The following is a 6,412-nucleotide window of genomic DNA, read 5'->3' as shown; positions in this document are numbered from 1 at the left end:
TATCTTTAGGGGTATAAACAAGGATAACAAAGAGAGATTATCATCCAATCTCCTACCCAGGTAAAAGCTAGTGGTTGAGGGAGACAATGAATACACTAAAGTATCATTTTTCCCATATCTGTCTCATCTAATGTTAGCTCATTCTCATGGGCTTCTTTCATGGAAGTATCTTGTTATAAATATTCATCAATTTCTTCCTAAAATCATTCAGCACAAACCCATTCATTAATTCCTTCATGGTAGCCATTAAGTGTTACTCTCAGAATAAATGAATGAGTAAGAGATTTTCTTTATTTCAAAGACATTGCATCTAAATACAGCAACAAACATAGAAATGAGCACATGCAATATCCTGAGGTGGAAACTCAAGTCCTGGCAAAGTGGATCCAAAGTTTGGACTCATCTGTTGAGGTTCATGAAGGCTTCCCAAGGGTGCGAGGAATCATACTGAGCCTGGTAGGAGGTACATTTTCCTTACATTAGCTATTGTAACATGAGAAGAGGATATAAATCCACCAAGAAAAGAAGACACGGACACAAATGTGTGATTGATATATTTGTAGGGTGTGGTCAAGTTTAAAAATAGATCTTAATATCTGATGAACAAAAGTAGGGAGGGTGTGAGAAAAGCAACCAGAGCTTGGGAAGATTGTCAAAAGTCAGATAACAGCGAGCTTCGAGTTTTGTCCACAAGGTTGATTTTATGTTTGAAGTTATTGGAGAGTTAGTGCATGGTTTTTCAAAGGTGATGTTCAAGAAAATTCTTGCCCTGTGGACAGCTTTGGATCAGTTTCTGTTTTCAAATTCCTGGGGAAGTGATGAGGGCTGGAAATTGCACAGTGCCAGTGAGCTTGGATGTTTGGTGAATGAGTATGTGTGGTGTTGAATTACAGCATACAAAAATATCCTTCATTAATGCTAAGCCCAATATCAGACATGTTATAGTCATTATTTTTTCTTAATTCTGTCAATTGTTAAATGAAATTGGTATCTCTGTTCTGATCTCATGGGAGATGAATTGAGACTTATAGGAGAGTCATATTCTTTTCCTAGGCATATATTCACATGTGGAATGAAGCTCAGAGTTTGTTCTTAGATTTTTGCACTTTGGTAATATTTTTACTTCTTCATAAGTCCAATTTAAACAAAGAGTTTGGGGACATTACAATGGTAGTTCAGTGACAGAATGTTACCTCTTGCCTGCCCATGTACAAATGAATAAATAAATAATTTTAAAAAGCACTGTGAGACTTATTGAAAAATTGCAAGGATAGTAGGAACAGTTTGCATAATATCACATCCATTTTTTGCTTATTCTGAATATCTTCCATCTGCAATACCACATTACATCTATGTGTTATAAATCACAGCTTCACAGACTCTCTTTGCTTTTGATGACCTGGATATTTGTCAGGGTGCTGGCAAGGTATTTTGTAAAATGGCTCTCTGTTGGAATTTGTTTTATGTTCTCCTCATGATTAGACTGGGATTATGTGTTATGGAGGAAGACACGCTTTTCCCTGTAGATGATGACATTCATCAACAATGCTTGCCAAGTTTCCCCACTTTAAAGTTCCTCATTCTCCTACTTTTCCATATATTACTTTGGGGAGGGGGTTAGTACTTGACACACTTTAGGAGTGGGAATCAACTCACCTTCTGGAGACAGCCATATCTAGATAAAGCTTTGCATAATCTGCATGGGAGATTTTTGTCTTCCTATTTATATATTAAATATTTTCTTTAAATGATTTTAGACTCACCACATTTATTTATACTTTGGGTTGTGATCCAATACTATTTTTTTTGAGAGGTTTATTTCAGTTTGGGCAATGAGATATCTTTCAGAGGTGTTCTGTGTCTCTTGGGTTTATCCCAATCATTGAATGCTTTATTTTAGTGCTACTTAATTTCTGGTGTTACAAGATGCTCCAGTCTCTTCCCATATATTTTATTCCAGGTCTAGGGTCAGCCATTTCTCCAAGGAAGCTTTTATTGAAGAATGGTGTTAAAATAAATGTCTGGACACTATGTGTGTGCTCCGTGTTACAAGGATATCTAGGCACTCTCCAAAGACAGAGTAGAAAAAAAATGCGTGTCTGCCAAGTTGTGCACATACACAGACCCATATATATGTCTACATGTAACCTTCTACTATATTAACCTACTCATGCTGATGTGTCTCACTCTAAACCATTGCCAGGTGGAATATTTAGTGTCCTCCCCTTGCTTATGGTTAACCACTCACTCCGCAGGGGGAAACATATTCTTCTCTCCTGTCATCATCTACTTAATGGCTTGATTCCAGTATACATATGCAGATGTGATAGAATTGTCAACCTACACTCTGGTGAGATAAGCTTTATCCACTAGAATACAGTACTTATGCAGTTTCTGTCCCCTGTATTTTCCATACTCCATTCATATCCAGTATTACCAATTCAGCACCTTTCCCCCTCATCCCCTCAGTAACATGTGGCATACATTTGTAATACAATTAGATTGTCTTATCACATTTTTCATTCCATCCTGGCATTCCTATTATCCTGACAATCTTTTATTTTATTATACTAAGGGTTATTATTTGTTTCTTAAAGGTCAGTTTAATAAATACATAAAGTCAGGTGTCTATAATTATAGGATTGCAGGGAATAGATTCACTGCCTAAAAAGTGCTCTCTGATTCACGTATTGAACCTTCCTACCCTCTCCCAATCCCTTGAAAAAAGTGTTCATTCTATTGTCCTTATTATTTGGACTAATCCAGAAAGTCATATAATTGAAATTGTATGTATGCAGGATGTTTAGACGGCTTTGTTTCAATTGCCAGTAATCATGTTAGATGGATGCTTGACTGTTGTGACTAGAGGGAACATACGTTTTTATCACTGAGTAATATTCCATAGTGTAGATATAGTTGAGTGTGTTTATCCATTGACCTTAAAGGACATCTTGGTTGCTTTCAGATTTTGGAGATTATACATAAAGCTGCTATAAAACATTCATGCATAAGTTTTTGTATGGATTTAAGTTTTCAAATCAGCTGGATACTTAAGGGCACAATTTTGTGACTCAGTGGTGAGACTCAGTTTAGTATGCTAAATACTGCCAAACCATCTTCTGGCTGCACCATTTTGAGTTCTCACTAGGAGCGAATGACAGTATTTGCTGCTCCCTATTATCAATAACCCATGGTATTGTCAGTGTTTTGGTCCTCAGGTATTCTATGAGGTGTGTGATGGTATATAACTGTGGTTTAATTTTGCAATTCCCTAATGACAAATGATGTTGAGCCCATTTTCACATACTTATTTGTGACCTGCATATATTCTTCATTTCTGTTTCTGTTCAGGATTTTTGCCCATTTTTTTCCTTTGGGTGTTGTCTTTCTTATTGATGGGTGTTAAGGGTTCTTTGTATATATGAATACAAGTCATTTATCAATAGCTATCATAGAGCATAAATTTCATATTTTAATGAAATTCAATTAATAAATGTCCTTCTCCCATGGATCATGATTTGGGTACTATTTCTAAAAATTGATCACCAAAGCACAGGTCACCGGATTTCTTGGATGTTTCATTCTAAAGTATTATGTTTTACATTTTAATTTTGAGTACAGAATTTATTTTGAGTTAATTTATCTGAAATGTATGCAATGTTTTGCTATACTCATTTTTTGCTTTTCACAATATTTTAGTTTGTTTGCTGCCAATATGCAACACACCAGAGTTGGATTGGCTTTTAATAAAAGGGGATTTATTTCATTAGTTCTTCAGAGGAAAGGCTGATAACTTTCAACTGAGGTTCTTCCTTAGTGGAAAGGAACAGGGTGATTTCTACTGGCCTTCTCTTCAGGCCTCTAGGTTCCAACAACTTTCCCCATGGTGATTTCTCTCTGCATCTCCAAAGGCCTAGGCTGAGCAGTGAGTGCTGAGATGAAGTACGCTGAGCTGCATGGCTGTGCTACATTGAGCTATTATCTATATATGACTCAAGTTTCTTATTCTAACTATTTTCTTTGTGCAGTTTTAACAAGACTGATGACAATAAAAATATTCTGCTACCATCATCAATATCCATGACCCAACTTTTTCATTACATAGTGCCAAATAGCTGGTCAAATGATTTTTGAATGAAATAAAGTCTAAGAGCATTTGAGGTAGAATATATTGCCTTTGGATAAAGTTCAAAAGTATGGACAAGATTGGCTTTTAGCAATAGCATCAAGGAGAGGCAGGAGTGTTTGTTTACTCTGACATTTTCAGATAAAGGGTATTAAATCTCTATATAATTAAAAAGAAATAATTAAGTCAATATGTTTGCAATACAAACCATGCCATTTATGTTAATTTACTGAGAGCTGCTTGTACCTAAAAACTGCCTTGCTCTGGTCTCTGTTCCAGCATTTTCATGTGTTTCATGGAATTAGAAAATGAAACACGGTTTCAGAATTTATCCTCTTGAGACACTCAGAAGACACAGAAGTGCAGCCCCTCTTATTTGCTCTGCTCCTGATGATGTACCTGGCCACTCTCATTGGAGACCTTCTCATCATCCTGGTCACCATCTCTGATGTCTACCTTCACACACCCATGTACTTATTCCTTGCTAACTTGTCTTTTGCAGACATCTGTTTCACTGCCACCACTGTCCCAAAGATGTTGGTGAACATCCAGACCGAGACCAAAACTATAAGTTATGGAAACTGCCTCACCCAGTTGGATTTTTGTATGGTTTTTGGAGGAATAGATGACTTCCTCTTAACCGTGATGGCCTATGACTGCATTGTGACCATCTGTCACCCACTGCACTACATGGTCATCATGAACCCCAGTTCTGTGGTCTCCTGCTGCTGACATCATGGATACTGAGTGCTCTGGCCTCTCTTTTACATGGCCTAATAGTTTTGCAATTGACCTTTTGTATAAGGTTGGAAATTCACCACTTTTTTTGTAATCTTACACAAATAATTCAACTTGCATGTTCTGACACCTTCTTCAATGACCTAGTGATGTATTTTGCAACTGGAATTCTGGCTGTTATTCCACTCACTGGCATATTTTTGTCTTACTGTAAGATTGGATGCTCTATTTTGAGAATTTCATCATGTGGAGGCAAGTATAGATCATTTTCTACCTGGGAGTCTCATCTTTCAATTGTGTCCTTGTTGTATGGAACAGCCCTTGGAGTGTATCTTATTTATGCTGCTATGCAAAACACAAGGGCAAGTGCAATAGTTTCCATCATGGACACAGTGGTCACTCCCATGCTGAACCCCTTTATTTATAGTCTTAGAAGCAAAGACATAAAGCATGCCTTAAAAACTATTTCCAGCTGAGAAAGTCTCTCCTTAGAAGAATGCTTTGCCTCAAGTTCAGAAATTTTACTCTTCATTTACAGATGTTAAATACTGGCAAATATAATTCAAATTACACTTATCAGTATATAAAGGTAATATGCTATTTGCATTATTATTTGAACTTTATCTACATTTCATCCATCAAAAACCCTTGTATATTGTTTGGGCCATGGTGGCTCAGTGTCTGAGTTCTCACCTGCCGTGCCTGAGACCCGTTTCGATTCGCAATGACTGCCTAAGTGAAAAAAAACATGTATACTTCTTATTTTCTTTAAATCATTTGACATCTAGGAATCTATTCCCACAATTCAGTGTTGAGCCAGACTCTTCTGCCTGAATATTCAGTGGTAAATGTCAATACAGGTCATTAGAGACATAAAATTATTATAATCACTGGATGGGCAAAGGTGTATTGCCTCTGTGAAAGATGAAATTAACTGCTCTTCTGTTATATACTTTTTGGCCAAAACCATTTGTCACTTCAAATGCTCTGTACCTGATTCCAGGGTTGGGTTAATCAGCTCTTGAAATAGGGCACATCCTGGACTTGAGTCACCTTATGATGACGTTTCAATAAACCACATCCATGTCAATTCTTGACTTTCTGCTGTAGAGTTCCATAAAAGTTAGGTGAGGATATAAGAGACATTACAGCCCATGATTCTTCAATCATTGATGGTCTTACAAATCACTGGATTTCTTTCAGGGATACAATTTTGCTCTTTAAAAATTTTTTTTATAGACAGGGACATTTTTCAGTGAATTTCCCTGGGTACTTCCTAAAATCATCATCCTCTTTTACCAATCCTGAAAAGCAATTTGGGTCATTTTTCATTGCCAACTGTATCTTCTTAAACTATTAATGCAAGATATTAAGTAATAATATCATGGGTTTTTGTAGATGTCCTGTGTCCTTTGTGAGATAGAATATACCACTAATGATTTCTTCATCAGAGTCATTGGCAAATTAGGCTGACATTTTGAGATGAGAGATTGCTCTGAAGTAATGTCCAGTTTGAGAAAAAAAGATGTTGTCATTTATTTTATTCAC

General features: G+C 36.5%; 1 pseudogene; it reads left to right on the top strand.

The window, feature by feature from the left end:
• Nucleotides 1-4,421: 4,421 nt before the first annotated feature.
• LOC143673087 (olfactory receptor 7A17-like) lies at nt 4,422-5,340 on the top strand (annotated as a pseudogene).
• The last annotated feature ends 1,072 nt before the right edge of the window (nt 5,341-6,412 follow it).

The sequence above is a fragment of the Tamandua tetradactyla genome, unplaced genomic scaffold (assembly GCF_023851605.1).
Source record: "Tamandua tetradactyla isolate mTamTet1 unplaced genomic scaffold, mTamTet1.pri scaffold_119_ctg1, whole genome shotgun sequence".
Classification (NCBI taxonomy): Eukaryota; Metazoa; Chordata; class Mammalia; order Pilosa; family Myrmecophagidae; genus Tamandua; species Tamandua tetradactyla.
Note: the sequence above shows the minus strand (reverse complement) of the source record. Positions and strands in the feature narration are given on the sequence as shown.